Here is a 19,477-nt window from a genome sequence, read left to right on the forward strand (position 1 = left end):
GGAGGGTTTTTTGGAAGGGACATCCTGCGTGACACTGCAGTGCCACTCCTAGATGGGCCCGGTGTTTGTGTCGGCCACTAGGGTCGCTAATCTTACTCACACAGCTACCTCATTGCGCCTCTTTTTTTCTTTGCGTCATGTGCTGTTTGGGGAGGGTTTTTTGGAAGGGACATCCTGCGTGACACTGCAGTGCCACTCCTAAATGGGCCCGGTGTTTGTGTCGGCCACTACGGTCGCTAATCTTACTCACACAGCTACCTCATTGCGCCTCTTTTTTTCTTTGCGTCATGTGCTGTTTGGGGAGGGTTTTTTGGAAGGGACATCCTGCGTGACACTGCAGTGCCACTCCTAGATGGGCCCGGTGTTTGTGTCGGCCACTAGGGTCGCTAATCTTACTCACACAGCTACCTCATTGCGCCTCTTTTTTTCTTTGCGTCATGTGCTGTTTGGGGAGGGTTTTTTGGAAGGGACATCCTACGTGACACTGCAGTGCCACTCCTAGATGGGCCCGGTGTTTGTGTCGGCCACTAGGGTCGCTAATCTTACTCACACAGCTACCTCATTGCGCCTCTTTTTTTCTTTGCGTCATGTGCTGTTTGGGGAGGGTTTTTTGGAAGGGACATCCTGCGTGACACTGCAGTGCCACTCCTAGATGGGCCCGGTGTTTGTGTCGGCCACTAGGGTCGCTAATCTTACTCACACAGCTACCTCATTGCGCCTCTTTTTTTCTTTGCGTCATGTGCTGTTTGGGGAGGGTTTTTTGGAAGGGACATCCTGCGTGACACTGCAGTGCCACTCCTAAATGGGCCCGGTGTTTGTGTCGGCCACTACGGTCGCTAATCTTACTCACACAGCTACCTCATTGCGCCTCTTTTTTTCTTTGCGTCATGTGCTGTTTGGGGAGGGTTTTTTGGAAGGGACATCCTACGTGACACTGCAGTGCCACTCCTAGATGGGCCCGGTGTTTGTGTCGGCCACTAGGGTCGCTAATCTTACTCACACAGCTACCTCATTGCGCCTCTTTTTTTCTTTGCGTCATGTGCTGTTTGGGGAGGGTTTTTTGGAAGGGACATCCTGCGTGACACTGCAGTGCCACTCCTAAATGGGCCCGGTGTTTGTGTCGGCCACTAGGGTCGCTAATCTTACTCACACAGCTACCTCATTGCGCCTCTTTTTTTCTTTGCGTCATGTGCTGTTTGGGGAGGGTTTTTTGGAAGGGACATCCTGCGTGACACTGCAGTGCCACTCCTAGATGGGCCAGGTGTTTGTGTCGGCCACTAGGGTCGCTTAGCTTAGTCATCCAGCGACCTCGGTGCAAATTTTAGGACTAAAAATAATATTGTGAGGTATTCAGAATAGACTGAAAATGAGTGGAAATTATGGTTTTTGAGGTTAATAATAATATGGGATCAAAATGACCCCCAAATTCTATGATTTAAGCTGTTTTTTAGGGTTTTTTGAAAAAAACACCCGAATCCAAAACACACCCGAATCCGACAAAAAAAATTCGGTGAGGTTTTGCCAAAACGCGGTCGAACCCAAAACACGGCCGCGGAACCGAACCCAAAACCAAAACACAAAACCCGAAAAATTTCAGGCGCTCATCACTAAATTTGATACTGGTTATTTTTGGTTACACGAGGTTTGTGTATCGGTTATATTCAGCTTGTTGCTGTTGTTAATTCATACTGTTATCGGTTTCCTGCTAATCCAGTTGTTCGGTATGTTTGTGGTGTGGGCTGGTATGTTTCTCGCCCTTAGTTTAACAAAAATCCTTTCCTCGAAATGTCCGTCTCTCCTGGGCACAGTTCCTATAACTGAGGTCTGGGGGAGGGGCATAGAGGGAGGAGCCAGTTCACACCCAGTTAAAGTCTTTTAGTGTGCCCATGTCTCCTGCGGATCCCGTCTATACCCCATGGTCCTTTTGGAGTCCCCAGCATCCTCTACGGACTAGGAGAAAAGGATTTACCAGTAGGTATTAAAATCCTATTATTATTATTATTATAATACGGCAGCAGTGGACATATAGAAGCAGCATATACCATTGTGACTGCCTGGTCACTGGAATGACTGTTGGCCATGACACTACCACTAGTCTGATGCAGCACAACACAGCAACACTGTGAGGAACTTGTTATTATTATTATTATTATTATTATTATACTGTAGCAGTGGACATATAGCAGCAGCATATACCACTGTGACTGCCTGGTCACTGGAATAACTGATGGCCAGGACACTACCACTGGTCTGATGCAGCACAACACAGCAACACTGTGAGGGACTTGTTGTTGTTATTATTATTATTATTATTATTATTATTATTATTATAATACTGTAGCAGTGGACATATAGCAGCAGCGTATACCACTGTGACTCTCTGGTCACTGGAATGACTGATGGCTAGGACACTACCACTGGTCTGATGCAGCACAACAAAGCAACACTGTAAGGGACATGTTGTTATTTTTATTATTATTATATTACGGCAGCAGTCGACATATAGCAGCAGCGTATTCCACTGTGACTGCCTGGTCACTGGAATGACTGTTGGCCAGGACACTACCACTGGTCTGATGCAGCACAACACAGCAACACTGTGAAGGACTTGTTGTTATTATTATTATAATACGGCAGCAGTGGACATATAGCAGCAGCATATACCACTGTGACTGCATGGTCACTGGAATGACTGTTGGCCAGGACACTAGCACTGGTCTGATGCAGCACAACACAGCAACACTGTGAGGGACTTATTATTATTATTATTATTATTATTATTATTAGTAGTAGTAGTAGTAGTAGTAGTAGTAGGAACTTGTTGTTGTTGTTGTTGTTGTTGTTGTTGTTGTTGTTGTTGTTATTATACTGTAGCAGTGGACATATAGCAGCAGCATATACCACTGTGACTGCCTGGTCACTGGAATGACTGATGGCCAGGACACTACCACTGGTCTGATGCAGCACAACACAGCAACACTGTAAGGGACTTGTTGTTATTATTATTATTATTATTATTATTATTATTATTATAATACTGTAGCAGTGGACATATAGCAGCAGCGTATACCACTGTGACTCTCTGGTCACTGGAATGACTGATGGCCAGGACACTACCACTGGTCTGATGCAGCACAACACAGCAACACTGTGAGGAACTTGTTGTTGTTGTTGTTGTTGTTATACTGTAGCAGTAAACATATAGCAGCAGCGTATACCACTGTGACTCTCTGGTCACTGGAATGACTGATGGCCAGGACACTACCACTGGTCTGATGCAGCACAACACAGCAACACTGTAAGGGACTTGTTGTTGTTGTTGTTGTTGTTGTTGTTGTTGTTGTTGTTGTTGTTGTTATTATTATATTACTGCAGCAGTGTACATATAGCAGCAGCGTATTCCACTGTGACTGCATGGTCATTGGAATAACTGATGGCCAGGACACTACTACTGGTCTGATGCAGCACAACACAGCAACACTGTGAGGGACTTGTTGCTATTATTATAATACTGTAGCAGTGGACATATAGCAGCAGCATATACCACCGTGACTGCATGGTCACTGGAATGACTGATGGCCAGGACACTACCACTGGTCTGATGCAGCACAACACAGCAACACTGTGAGGGACTTGTTGTTATTATTATTATAATAATACTGTAGCAGTGGACATATAACAGCAGCGTATACCACTGTGACTCTCTGGTCCCTGGAATGACTATTAGCCAGGACACTACCACTGGTCTGATGCAGCACAACACAGCAACACTGTTACAGACTTATTATACAGCAACACTGGACATATGGCAGCAGAGGACACCACCACTGAGAATAGTCACTGGACTGACTGATGCACAGGACACTAGCACTGGTCTGATGCAGTACAACACAGATAATGATACATCAGCACTGGGCATATGGCAGCAGATGACGCCACAACTGTGAATGGTCAGTGGACTGACTGATGCCCAGGACACTACCACTGGTCTGATGCAGGACAACACAGCAACACTGTAAGGGACTTATTATTAGTGATGAGCGGGATCGGTTTCTCGGAAACCAAACCCCCCCGAACTTCACCCTTTTTACACGGGTCCGAGCCATACTCGGATTCTCCCGTATGGCTCGGGTAACCCGAGCGCGCCCGAACGTCATCATCCCGCTGTCGGATTCTCGCGAGATTCGGATTCTATATTAGCAGCCGCGCGTCGCCGCCATTTTCACTCGTGCATTGGAAATGTTAGGGAGAGGACGTGGCTGGCGTCCTCTCCGTTTATGTTGATGCATTGCAAATATTTTGTGCTTGCTTATTACTTAATTGTGGGGACTGGGGAGCAGCTGTATATAGGAGGAGTACAGTGCAGAGTTTTGCTGACAGTGACCACCAGTAATACGTTGTCTGCCTGAAAAACACTCCATATCTATGCTCAGTGTGCTGCATATATCTGTGCTCACACTGCTTAATTGTGGGGACTGGGGAGCAGCTGTATTATATAGCAGGAGTACAGTGCAGAGTTTTGCTGACAGTGACCACCAGTATATGTTGTCTGCCTGAAAAACACTCCATATCTGTGCTCAGTGTGCTGCTTTATTGTGGGGACTGGGGACCACCAGTATAATATTATATAGGAGGAGTACAGTGTAGAGTTTTGCTGACCAGTGACCACCAGTATATAATATATAGCATTACGGTACAGTAGGCCACTGTTGTACCTACCTCTGTGTCGTCATTAAGTATACTATCCATCTAGATTCTATACCTGTGGTGCATTTCAATTGTGCAGTTTGCTGACACAGTGACCACCAGTATATATAGCAGTACGGTACAGAAGGCCACTGCTGTACCTACCTCTGTGTCGTCATTAAGTATACTATCCATCTACATTCTATACCTGTGGTGCATTTTAGTTTTGCAGTTTGCTGACACAGTGACCACCAGTATACTATATATAGCAGTACGGTACGGAAGGCCACTGCTGTACCTACCTCTGTGTCGTCATTAAGTATACTATCCATCTACATTCTATACCTGTGGTGCATTTTAGTTTTGCAGTTTGCTGACACAGTGACCACCAGTATATATAGCAGTACGGTACGGAAGGCCACTGCTGTACCTACCTCTGTGTCGTCATTAAGTATACCATCCATCTACATTCTATACCTGTGGTGCATTTTAGTTTTGCAGTTTGCTGACACAGTGACCACCAGTATACTATATATAGCAGTACGGTATGGAAGGCCACTGCTGTACCTACCTCTGTGTCGTCATTAAGTATACTATCCATCTACATTCTATACCTGTGGTGCATTTTAGTTTTGCAGTTTGCTGACACAGTGACCACCAGTATATATAGCAGTACGGTACGGAAGGCCACTGCTGTACCTACCTCTGTGTCGTCATTAAGTATACTATCCATCTACATTCTATACCTGTGGTGCATTTTAGTTTTGCAGTTTGCTGACACAGTGACCACCAGTATATATAGCAGTACGGTACGGAAGGCCACTGCTGTACCTACCTCTGTGTCGTCATTAAGTATACTATCCATCTACATTCTATACCTGTGGTGCATTTTAGTTTTGCAGTTTGCTGACACAGTGACCACCAGTATACTATATATAGCAGTACGGTACGGAAGGCCACTGCTGTACCTACCTCTGTGTCGTCATTAAGTATACTATCCATCTACATTCTATACCTGTGGTGCATTTTAGTTTTGCAGTTTGCTGACACAGTGACCACCAGTATACTATATATAGCAGTACGGTACGGAAGGCCACTGCTGTACCTACCTCTGTGTCGTCATTAAGTATACTATCCATCTACATTCTATACCTGTGGTGCATTTTAGTTTTGCAGTTTGCTGACACAGTGACCACCAGTATACTATATATAGCAGTACGGTACGGAAGGCCACTGCTGTACCTACCCCTGTGTCGTCATTAAGTATACTATCCATCTACATTCTATACCTGTGGTGCATTTTAGTTTTGCAGTTTGCTGACACAGTGACCACCAGTATACTATATATAGCAGTACGGTACGGAAGGCCACTGCTGTACCTACCTCTGTGTCGTCATTAAGTATACTATCCATCTACATTCTATACCTGTGGTGCATTTTAGTTTTGCAGTTTGCTGACACAGTGACCACCAGTATACTATATATAGCAGTACGGTATGGAAGGCCACTGCTGTACCTACCTCTGTGTCATCATTAAGTATACTATCCATCTACATTCTATACCTGTGGTGCATTTTAGTTTTGCAGTTTGCTGACACAGTGACCTCCAGTATATATAGCAGTACGGTACGGAAGGCCACTGCTGTACCTACCTCTGTGTCGTCATTAAGTATACTATCCATCTACATTCTATACCTGTGGTGCATTTTAGTTTTGCAGTTTGCTGATACAGTGACCACCAGTATATATAGCAGTACGGTACGGAAGGCCACTGCTGTACCTACCTCTGTGTCGTCATTAAGTATACTATCCATCTACATTCTATACCTGTGGTGCATTTTAGTTTTGCAGCTTGCTGACACAGTGACCACCAGTATATATAGCAGTACGGTACGGAAGGCCACTGCTGTACCTACCTCTGTGTCGTCATTAAGTATACTATCCATCTACATGCTATACCTGTGGTGCATTTTAGTTTTGCAGTATGCTGACACAGTGACCACCAGTATACTATATATAGTAGTACGGTACGGAAGGCCACTGCTGTACCTACCTCTGTGTCGTCAAGTATACTATCCATCCATACCTGTGGTGCATTTCAGTTTTGCACAGTTTGCTGACCACCAGTATATAATATATAGCATTACGGTACAGTAGGCCACTGCTCTACCTACCTCTGTGTCGTCAAGTTTACTAGCTTAGTCACACAGCGACCTTGGTGCGCCTCTGTTTTTCTTTGCATCGTGTACTGTTTGGGGACAATTTTTTTGAAGTGCCATCCTGCCTGACACTGCAGTGCCACTCCTAGATGGGCCAGGTGTTTGTGTCGGCCACTTGTGTCGCTTAGCTTAGTCACACAGCGACCTTGGTGCGTCTCTTTTTTTCTTTGCATCATGTGCTGTTTGGGGACTATTTTTTTGAAGTGCCATCCTGTCTGACACTGCAGTGCCACTCCTAGATGGGCCAGGTGTTTGTGTCGGCCACTTGTGTCGCTTAGCTTAGTCACACAGCGACCTTGGTGCGCCTCTTTTTTTCTTTGCATCATGTGCTGTTTGGGGACTATTTTTTTGAAGTGCCATCCTGTCTGACACTATAGTGCCACTCCTAGATGGGCCAGGTGTTTGTGTCGGCCACTTGTGTCGCTTATCTTAGTCACACAGCGACCTTGGTGCGCCTCTTTTTTTCTTTGCATCATGTGCTGTTTGGGGACTATTTTTTTGAAGTGCCATCCTGTCTGACACTGCAGTGCCACTCCTAGATGGGCCAGGTGTTTGTGTCGGCCACTTGTGTCGCTTAGCTTAGTCACACAGCGACCTTGGTGCGCCTCTTTTTTTCTTTGCATCATGTGCTGTTTGGGGACTATTTTTTTTAAGTGCCATCCTGTCTGACACTATAGTGCCACTCCTAGATGGGCCAGGTGTTTGTGTCGGCCACTTGTGTCGCTTATCTCAGTCACACAGCGACCTTGGTGCGCCTCTTTTTTTCTTTGCATCATGTGCTGTTTGGGGACTATTTTTTTGAAGTGCCATCCTGCCTGACACTGCAGTGCCACTCCTAGATGGGCCAGGTGTTTGTGTCGGCCACTTGTGTTGCTTAGCTTAGTCATACAGCGACCTTGGTGCGTCTCTTTTTTTCTTTGCATCATGTGCTGTTTGGGGACAATTTTTTTTAAGTGCCATCCTGCCTGACACTGCAGTGCCACTCCTAGATGGGCCAGGTGTTTGTGTCGGCCACTTGTGTCGCTTAGCTTAGTCACACAGCGACCTTGGTGCGCCTCTTTTTTTCTTTGCATCATGTGCTGTTTGGGGACTATTTTTTGAAGTGCCATCCTGTCTGACACTGCAGTGCCACTCCTAGATGGGCCAGGTGTTTGTGTCGGCCACTTGTGTCGCTTGGCTTAGCCATCCAGCGACCTCGGTGCAAATTTTAGGACTAAAAATAATATTGTGAGGTGTGAGGTGTTCAGAATAGACTGGAAATTATGGTTATTGTGGTTAATAATACTATGGGATCAAAATGACCCCCAAATTCTATGATTTAAGCTGTTTTTTAGGGTTTTTTAAAAAAAACACCCGAATCCAAAACACACCCGAATCCGACAAAAACATTTCGGTGAGGTTTTGCCAAAACGCGTCCGAATCCAAAACACGGCCGCGGAACCGAATCCAAAACCAAAACACAAAACCCGAAAAATGTCCGGTGCACATCACTACTTATTATACAGCAGCACTGGACATATGGCAGCAAAGGACACCACCACTGTGACTGATGCAGCACAACACACCACCACTGATCTGATGCAGCATAACACAGCACCACTGGACAGCACTGGACATATGTCAACCGAGGACACCACCACTGTGACTGATGCAGCACAACACACCACCACTGAACTGATGCAGCACAACACAGCACCACTGGACATATGGCAGCAGAGGACACCACCACTGTGACTGATGCAGCACAACACACCACCACTGAACTGATGCAGCACAACACAGCACCACTGGACAGCACTGGACATATGGCAGCAGAGGACACAACCACTGTGACTCGACAGATTCAGCACAAGACACGGACACTGAGGACACTGAGAGAACGGAGACACGTCCTCTCTCTACACTGTCCAATGCCGGAGTGAAAATGGCGGGGACACGCGGCTCCTTATATGTAATCCAAATCCTGTGAGAATCCTACAACCGAATGATGACGTTTTGCCTCGTTCTGGTTTCCAAGTCAGGCGGGAAAACCCAAGCCTGACTCGGAACCAGACTCGAATGGTGAAGTTCAGTACGGTTCTCTGAGAACCGAACCCGCTCATCTCTACTCCTAACCAGGGTCGGACTGGCCCACAGTGAATTAGCTGAAGAACATGAATTTAACCCTATCCAAAATGATTTTAGTTAAATAAAAAAGAAAAAAAATATTTTTTAAAAAATATATTTTTCTCAAACATCGAAACATCAACCGGGAACATCGGTAACATCGCGACCATCAGAACATCTGGAACATCGTGACCATTGCGACTTTAGTTTTTAGTTCCCGGACAGCTGCCAGGTACACAGGAGGGTCTGGGGTGGCTTGGCGGGGGTTGTTTTACCCTTACCAGCGGCTGCCATTATCTGCAGCTGCTGGGGGTGGGGAATCCTGCCATGCTGACCGATCAGCAATGATCGGCAGCACGGAAGACACAGGGAGAGGGTGCAGGGAGGCAGATGGACCTTCCGGTCCTTCTGCCAGGAGCGGTGGAGGGAAGTTTCTCTTTTCTGCCGCTGCTAACACAGTTTATCTGACTGGTAGCATCCTGTGTGTCCAGGTCAGATAAAGCACTTGCAGGCATGGTCACATCTGATGCGACCATGCCAGGCAAGTAGTTAAATTGAATAGGGACCGTTTGTGCTGAAGGTGCAGGTCACAAAAATGGGGTGTGGTCTTACGGGGAAGGGGCATGACCACTCAATAGTACTCACAATTCAAGTTGTTCAAGTTGCACCACACAGTAAGGCAACTTTATTCACATTACCCTGTAAGTAGTGTCCCTTATTCATGTCATGCTATACAGTAGAGCCCCTTATTCACATTATACAGCACAGTCATATGAACATAAACATAGAAACATAGAATTTGATGGCAGATAAGAACCACATGGCCCAGCTAGACTGCCCCTTTTGGGTTAGGGTATAGGGTTAAGGGTTAGGATTTAGAGCATTAGAGTTTCCAACTGACCTTTCTTTTCAGATGGATATTGAACATGTAGTGAAGGCAGTCACTTCATACATAAAGCCTACCATGAAAGGTGCAGCAGTGAAAACCTCAGTAGTGTTCTGCATGGGGCAATTGTTAGGGATTACAAAGTAGCTTTGGGACACAAGACAACAGATGGGTTCTATACTGTCTAAGGTGTGGTCTACATGTAAGGCCTTAGGACATGTTGCACTTTAACTAGTGATGTGCACCGGAAATTTTTCGGGTTATGTGTTTTGGTTTTGGATTCAGTTCCGCGGCCGTGTTTTGGATTCGGACGGGTTTTGGCAAAACCTCCCTGAAATTTTTTTGTCGGATTCGGGTGTGTTTTGGATTCAGGTGTTTATTTGCAAAAAACCCTCAAAAACAGCTTAAATCATAGAATTTGGGGGTCATTTTGATCCCATAGTATTATTAACCTCAATAACCATAATTTCCACTCATTTCCAGTCTATTCTGAACACCTCACACCTCACAATATTATTTTTAGTCCTAAAATTTGCACTGAGGTCGCTGGATGGCTAAGCTAAGCGACCCAAGTGGCCGACACAAACACCTGGCCCATCTAAGAGTGGCACTGCAGTGTCAGACAGGATGGCAGATTTAAAAAATAGTCCCCAAACAGCACATGATGCAAAGAAAAAAAGAGGTGCAATGAGGTAGCTGTGTGACTAAGCTAAGCGACCCGAGTGGCCGACACAAACACCTGGCACATCTAGGAGTGGCACTGCAGTGTCAGACAGGATGGCAGATTTAAAAAATAGTCCCCAAACAGCACATGATGCAAAGAAAAAAAGAGGTGCAATGAGGTAGCTGAGTGACTAAGCTAAGCGACCCAAGTGGCCAGGGCCGGATTAACAATGGGGCGGATGGAGCTGCAGCTCCAAGCCCCCCATTGAAAATAGGCCCAGAGAGTTTCCTGCAGCTCAGATAGTGATGACAGAAAAAAACAACTTTTCTCCTGTCATCACCAATAGCACTCTCCCATTCGAGTCCTGTCAGGGCCAGGCAAAGCTCTACCTAATCCCGCCCAAGCTGCCAGCAGCTGTGCAAAATAGCCGCCTCCGTTCCTTCCATGCTGTCGGGCCAAAGCTCATCATACCCAGGTTCGAAATAAGCTCCACCCCCAGACCTCGATAAGCTCTGCCCCCTGGTCCATCTGCATCTGTGTCCCCGATTGTCAAAAGATCCTCTCATTTGCCATCCGAATCTGTCTCTCTGGACTTGACCAGAAGGTCCACTTCCTGGTCCTTCCAGCTTCCACTGCTTAGCCCCCTGTTGCCCGAAGCTCCGCACCCGGATCGCGCTAAGCTCCTCCCACTGGACATTATGCTGTCAACTCGTGTGTGTGTGTCCCCTCCCTGGGTCAGCTGAAGTCATGCAGATTCAGCCGCAACTCGTGTTATTGCAGACATTGAATATGCTGCCAAATAGTGAATTCAGGTGTTCTGCAGCTGCTGTTTCCATCCAGGTACAAAGGAGCATTGAGCTGTATAATAATGGCTAGGGGTAATAGATGGCAGCGCAGCTACGAGTGTATCACTCAGTGCCGTAACTAGGTGTGTGCGAAGGGGGCATTGCACACAGCGCAGTTAGGTTGTGGGCGCACCCTCCGCACACACTGATTGCTCCTCACCAGCTGCGCCGCTGCCCGCTGTAGTGTAGTGTAATATTAGTAGCGCTGTGCCCAGCACCTTCCCTGCCGGAGGCAGCGCTGCTAATATACATTACACTACAGCGGGCAGCGGCGCAGCGCTGTGCTGCCTGTGTAGACTCAGTCTCTCCCCACGATCAGTCCCCCTCTGACAGTCCGCCCCCCTCCTCCAGGGAGCATAGGCGCCAAAATGGCGCTGCAGCGATATAGGGGAGAGGGGGGGCACACGCGGCCGCGGGCCAAACGGGGGAAAGGGAGGGACGGGGGCAGGTATACCCATCCTCCCCGTCACACCTAGGAGAGCAGGGCTGCCAGTAGGCTAGCAGGGGGAGGAAAGAGCCATGAGGGGGTTAAAAGGCTGAGGCAGAGGGGGGAGGCTGCATTCCAGGCTAGAGCTGCAAACAGATAGCAGCACCATGCAGCATCCAGCAGCCCAGTCTCTGGAGAACAAAGAGCAGGCCCAGAGCCACGTGTAGCCTGTAGTCTCAGCAGGCAGAGCAGATCTCGTACTACAAGTTGTGCAAGGGGTTCCAGCTGCAGCAGGAGCACGCAAGCATGGAGAGCCAGCAGGGAGATCCAGCAGAAAGATGCAGCATTCCCTCCCAGCGACAGTAGCCCAGTCTCACGGGAGCAAAGAGCCAGGGAGATCCAGCAGAAAGCAAATTATCCCACAGGGTGTCCAGGAGGAGGTGGGGGAGGAAGTCATACCGAACGAAGATTTCCACAGGGAGAAGAGGCTGCAACTGCAGGAGCAGAGTGGATTTCAGGCAGAGGGAGTTGACCCTGGTGGCCAGACCCTGGCTGGAACAAAGAAGAGGAAGGGGGAATTTACAGCGGCAAGGAGGCAGAGGCACCCAACAGCACAGAGCAGCAGCACGGTGTGGTCGATTTAGCGGCCAGATATGAAGGCATGCCCGCGGCCACAGAATCAGATGGTCCAGAAGCCGGGATAGAGGAGCCAGGTACATCGGGAGCAGCGTAACCATGCAGGCCCTTCTCTCAGTGCAGACGGCATCGGTCACAGTCCCATGGGAGAGCATCGCCAGCGGCAAGCAGCGGACGTCACTTTTCACCGACAAGGGCTTACAGCAGGCAACGCTGGGTATCGATGGTGCAGCTGTTGGAGAGGCAGGAGCAGTGATACCAGCATCAGGAGCAGCGGTCCGAACATCGTGGAGGCAGCGGACAGCATCGTAGTCCAAAGAGGGGTTGGACCAACAGCACAGCGCAACGGGAGCGGCAGCACGCATTGGCAGTTTTCATCACGCTGAACAGGACACCGCAGGGGAGCAGCGCAAATCACGATCCACACTACAACAAGCCGCGGAGAGGCAGGAGCAGCGGTATCGCATCAGGAGCGGGAGCAGCGGACCGAGTATCGTGGAGGCAGCATCGTAGTCCACAGGGGTGTTGGACCAACAGCACAGCGGAAGCGTCAGCACGTGTCGGCAGCCATCGCAGTGAGGTAGAGAGTCAACGCAGACGACGCGCGGCGAGGGATCACGGTCACCGTCATCAACCACCCCGTTACCTTTCACCCGCAAGAAGCAGCCGCCATTACTCAAGGTCGAATGGGAGCCGAGCAGGTCGACTGGAATAGCCTTACCGCGCCAGGGAACGAGTTTATCAGGAAGAATACAGCGGCACAGGCAGGCGTCATCGCAGCCCGCAGAGATCTTGTTTGGGGAGCATGAGGCAGCGGGAGCAGGGAGCAAGGGCTTTCATTAGCGCAGACTCAACACCGCAATGGAGCTACCCTAATCGCGAGCAGCAGTTTAGCACGCCGCGGAGAGAGCATCGCGAGAGGCGTCCGAGCAGCAGGGATCAGAGGCAAGGAGGCGAGAGCACGGGCTACGCTTTGTTTGGTGTTGCGCCACCACTTCCAACGGTTCACGCGGAGCACACCCATGTGTCGGGGTCATCTCTTTGCGCCAAGGTCGGCGCAGGATACGCAGCACCCAGAGGGACAGCGGCGGGGTCATCTCCTTGCGCCAGGGTCGGCACAGGACACGCAGCACCCAGAGGGACAGCGGCGAGGTCATCTCCTTGCGCCAGGGTCGGCGCAGGACACGCAGTACCCGGAGGGACAAACGATCGATGACGCGGCGCTCGGGATCGGTAAGAACAATGTCGACAATAATGATTTGCATAATGTTTGTATGACCCCCAATAGTTGTCAGAATGTGCAGATTATATGCAGCGAGTTGTGCAACGCAGCAGGGGGGTTGAGTAATAACAGTTTGCATAAAATGTGTGTTATGCCAGGAAGCGCGCAGGAGGTACAGTGTCAGCATCCCCGGGGCGGACGCAACCGGGGAAAAACGGGATTGGTACAGCATGATAAGGCGACAGCCTTTGTGCAAGGAACCGCAGGCCTGGTATGCGCTTTCGGATCAGTAGCGGCCCATTTGCCGGCGCTGACTAGAAAGGAGATTGAAAAAGGGGCTTTTATAGATATATGTTCATTCCAGGAAATGTGCGGAATGTACAGAATGTTAGCAATGCTGCAAGAGCTATATCTGTGTGGAGTTTGTATGTTCTACCTGTGTTTGCCTGGTTTTCCTCTGAGGGACACTGTTTTTACCCAGAGGCAGCCATGAGCATGTTAAAATACACCAATTTCATGTATCCTGTGTACAAGGAACACAGGGGAAAGGTGTGGTGAAAATATGACGAGGTTGTCAGCGCAAAGGCCGTGGGGCATAAAGCCCATTGACTTTGGCACTAGAGACTTAGACATCTGGCTCAAAGCGCAGGCGGTGGCCGTAGCTAAATGGGGCGCAGCGCCACAAAAAATCCAGGGCAGGGCATGCAAAGCAAGAAATTAGACGCTGGGTTTTTCTGCATTATGCGTGCATGCGCACCCAGTGCAACTACAAGCACGCATGCACGTTCTGTGGCGTGAACCACTCCGTCAAGGAGTGCAACAGAGAGAGGGATAGTCACCCGCAAAAGGGGCCCACACCAGCTGGGCCTAGGAAAAGCGAATAGTCCTGTGGAGTTGGGCATGGGCCTGGCAGGGCTGCCCAGGTATCCCAGGTTTAAAGGAAGCCAATTTTCTGCGGGGGGGCTTCAAGGATGGTTTTAGGGTACCTATAACCAGAGAGGCACGCCAACAGTAGCGCCAGGGACATAAGGTCCGTAAGGAGGCAGCTGGCGGGCGGTACGCGAGAAAATCGCTAAGGAACTAGCGTTAGGCAGGACGGTGGGGCCATTCGCAGCCCTGCCATTGCCAGGATGGGCAATTTCACCTTTGGGGAGGGAGGTCAGGCACATCCAGCACCTGTCCTACCCCGAAGGGGCGTTGGTGACCGACGCATTAGGCAAGGAACTATGCTCAGGGCAGTACCAGTCAGTGAGGTGGCCATTAGGACGGTCCGAGCACAAGGGAGGGTGAGCAGGTCAGTCTTAAGCCCTGTTAGCCCCTCGAAAGAAACCCCCCTTACTGGTGGGGGTTTTAACCCTTTTTCAAAGGCAGGAGGAATTGAAGACACAGTGTGTTGAGCCTGCTTGTCCAGTTATACACACTCAAAAAGTCAAAAGCATTTGTGTTTGAAGCTCAGAGATTGGGTTTCCTGTCCATCCTACAGCAATTTTATGGCTGTCATTCAGGAAGCAGCCTTATCAGATACTCCTCTTGTGAGGTGTGATATCCCCTGGGAAGAGGCAGAGTCAGGAAGCCAGGTATCAGGCTTTTTGAGCTGTCTCACATTACAGCTCCCCCCCTGTGGTGAAAAATAAACATCCTGTTCTTTTACAATCCAGCAAAGGGGAATTACAACTGTCCTCTATGTTAATTACAATGCAGTTTAAGAAATGTCATTTATAAAATAGGGAATAGCATGATACTACATGTCAGACAGTATATACACAATATCATATTTCAGGATCCGATCACGTTATGGATCCTGACATTGGGAGCCCTAAGGGCAAAGCTGGACTTAGAGTCAGCCTTTTAAGGCTGCTTCCCTTTGCATCAGGAGAGCTTCAGTCTCATGGGACGAAGCTGCAGTGGAGAATTTTTCAGGGGAAAATGTATTGCCGATGGGCTGCGCCATTTCGGGTGCTGTCTGCGGAGCATTCAACTCTTCCCTGCAGTGGTGCCGGCAGGGGCGCACAGGGTCAAGAGCCACAGCACACCACCTAGATGATCTCCTGGGGGCAGGGCCACAAGCTGCAGCACAGCCAATTGCTGCGCGTACTACAGGTCATGCTGGAGGTATTCAGCGTGCCTATCGCACCAGAGAAACTGAGGGCCCAAGACAGTTTTAGCATCCGAGGGTTCAAAGCATCGATGTTGGCATACAATAGGGGGTTAGGAAGGTTTTTCCTAACTAACTGCTTTGAAGCGTTGGCCCACGGGCTGCCGGCAGCGGAGATGCAGAGAGGCAGCTGGTTCCCGAGGGTTCGTAACCATTGAGGTTTGCATTTAGCGTGCTACTGGTGTTGTTACTGTTAGCAGAAGTTAATGGAAATGCAGCAGGATCCAATAGGGGGCAACCATTGATGTTAGCATCAGATGTTAGGAGGATAGAACGGTTTGCCTCTTCTAGCTATTTTTCGTGAGTTAGGCCCGGGCGTGGGCAGGGAGATAAGCTGCGGCAGCATGGTCGGGAACAGTGCAAGGCACGTTCAGAAACAGCCAGGGCACCTGGTCAGGTTTGGCAGTTTTGTGACAGGTGAAGCACAGGCAGCTGGCAGAGATGCAGGAATCAGGGAGTGCCCAGCAGGGGCCAAAGCAGTTTGTCTGGCCAAGAAGCTGGCCAGGAGAAAGGTGGCATGATGGTGGCCGCCAACAGGCGGGTTAGCGGCATAAGGGCCCACAGGCTGGCCAGTTTGTATGTCCAAGCCAGACAGGGGAACAAGGGAGCCACGTGCCAGCAAGCGAGGAGGGGGCTGGCGGCAGGGCGCCGGCGCAGCAGCATCAAGTTCAGTGCGAAGCAAATACTTGAACTGGCAGGTTTGGGGCCGGGGCAGTCGGGGTGTGTGCCCCCCCCCCCTTCCTGGAGGAAAGGAAACGGGACTCCCACAGGAGAGAGCGCGGCGGTGCCAAGTAGTGGGAAGCGCTAGGCAGCATGCCAGGAGGACCAGCAGCTTCTTGATCGCTGATGGAATAGAGGTGAAAGGTGCCAGCCGGCAAGGTGGGTGGTACCTGGTCAGAGGGGGGCACTGTGCAAGAGTAGCGGCCCAACACAACAGTCATTCATTCGGGAGGTAACGATGTGGGGGACACGAAGTCCCTTGATATGTTAAGAAGGATTGGGATTGGCACTGACCTAGCATGGGCAAAGGGGCAGTGGAAAGCAGCCAGCATCGTGTGGTCTAGCATCATCTCCAGGCTGACCTGACGCGGCGTGCGAAAGGGGGGCTGCCATAGGGAGGATCAGGAAGACGGTCAATGTGGCAGTATGTGCGTGAGGGCACTGGGAGGAAAGGTCTCCAGTCAGAAGGTCAAGGACATGTTCGGGGCTGACGGAGGCATCTGTCGGAGGTTAGCAGTGATTTGTTCAACGACGCATTGCAAAAGGCAGGGGAAGTCTAGGGAAGGGCGGATTGCAGGGTGGGGGGGTTTCGGTACCCGGGCAGGCCCGAGAACCTCAGTGGCGGGAAGAAGCGGTGCGCAAGGCAGGTGGAGCAGGGGAGCCAGCTGAGGTTGCAGATTCACCGTCGGCGAGGTGCCGCACGCCAGGCTCTACATAGATAGATCTATATATCTCTATATATATAGATAGATAGATATATAGATAGATAGATAGATAGATAGATAGATAGATAGATAGATAGATCTATATATATATATATATATATATATAGATAGATAGATCTATATATATATGTATATATATATATATGGAGTACTACTGTCTGTGACTCGGATGCTGCCATGCTGTGTAATGTGGCCGACGGACGCTACTGTGCTGTGTAATGTGGCCGATGGATGCTACCGTGCTGTGTAATGTGGACGACGGACGCTACCGTGCTGTGTAATGTGACTGACAGACGTTACAGCGCTGTGTAATGTGATTGACTGAAGCTATCGCACTGTGTATTGCGACTAATGGATGCCACCACTCTGCGTAACGTGAATAATGGACGCTACCGTGTGGTGTAATTTGACTAGTGGGCACTACCGTGCAGAGTGATGTGAGTAACAGACGATACTGTGCGGCGTAGTGTGAGTAACGGGCACTACCATGCGGAGTTATGTGACTAATGCATGCTCCATGAAGCCACACCGCTATTTTTTGATGCCCGTAACTAGCAGCGTGTGATTGATGGGGCGGGGCGGGGGGGGGGGGGGGGGGGAAGGTAAAATGATTTTCAAAACATGGCGGGGGGGGGGGGGGGGGGGGGGGGCGATGCTGTTTCTTGCACACAGCACTAAAATGTCTAGTTACGGCACTGGACTATCACCACTCACACTCACTATGCCCAGGACAGCACAGCATACTAACCAGTCCTGACTTCCTCACACTGCCACCTCTGTGTTTTCACCAGAAATCACAATATTGAAAGTTACAGTATGTCTGCTTATTCTGTGACATTATTGGCCTATTGTTTTACAGTTTTGCTGGGTTTTATTTATAAATATTTATTCAATACAATGTAAACAAATGTCCATAGTGCTTATACGCTATGGGGCTGGGGGTGATTCAGATCTGATCGCTGGGCTGCTAATTTTGCTGTCCTGCGATCATATAGTCGCCGCCTCCTGGGGGGAGTGTATATTCACTGTGCAAGTGTGCGATCCTATGTGTACGCTGAGCTGCTAAAATCAACTTTGTGCAGTCTCTGCGCAGCCCAGGACTTACTCCTACACTGCGGTCACATCAGGCTGATCAGGGCCGAAGCTGACATCACACCCTCTCCCTGAAAACGCTTGGACACGCCTGCATTTTACCGAACACTCGCAATAAATGGTCAGTTGCCACCCACAAATGGCCTCCTCCTGTCAATCACCTTGCGAACGCCCGTGCGAATGGATTTTTCGCACCATCCCATCGCTGACCGGCGATGCCCGTTGTTGCTGTCCGACACGCATGCGCATTGCGGTGCAAACAAACACATGCGCAGTTACTACCTGATCAGGTCTGAATCACCCCTATGTTTTAGCTGTTGGTTACAGATCTTCCCTTATGCCCTCACATTATAACAACAGCACTGTCCATTCTAATAAATTTCCCTTGCACTGGTCACAAGTACCACTACTGTATTCTCTCCCTACCGTTTGTTTTCAAGTCTGTTCTTGTTTGTCCCTGTTTTAAATGTGCTGTGTTTTCCCCACCATCTTATTTAAATGAAGACAGGCTATACCATGTGGAATAGTATGAATAAAAGGCTCTATTGTGCGGTGTAATGTGAATTACGGACACTACTTTGTAATGTGAATTGGTACTATTCTCTGACCACGCTTCTTCGCCAGAAGGTCACATCCCTATATAAAATATGGAGGGGAGCACCAATGATCTTTCTGGTTCAGGGCACCAAAATGTCTAGTTGGTCACTGATGCTCTCTGTAATATACGGTGGCCAATTTAACTAGTATAGTACTAGTACTTGCTCCACCACATTACCTGTTCTGTTAGCGCATCTCAGTTTAAAATAGTATATATATATATATATATAAAATGTGTAAAGACTTTATTGAGAAAGTTTTTAATTTAAAGATATGATCACATATTGACAATTGTTTGTGCCAGCGCACATGCACAGCACTTGTTCTGCACGTGCGTGGACCTGGCAATGCATTCGCATTGCATTGATGCGAACGCCTCTGCCTGACTGACAGGCAGAGACGTTGCGGGGAGGCCGGGAGTGTTGCACCAGAAACGGGCAGGTTCGGGTCAGCTGTGTGACGTCACACGCAGCCACTGTGACGGGGGACATGGCTGC

This window comes from Pseudophryne corroboree, chromosome 10 (genome assembly GCF_028390025.1).
Source record: "Pseudophryne corroboree isolate aPseCor3 chromosome 10, aPseCor3.hap2, whole genome shotgun sequence".
Taxonomy (NCBI): domain Eukaryota; kingdom Metazoa; phylum Chordata; class Amphibia; order Anura; family Myobatrachidae; genus Pseudophryne; species Pseudophryne corroboree.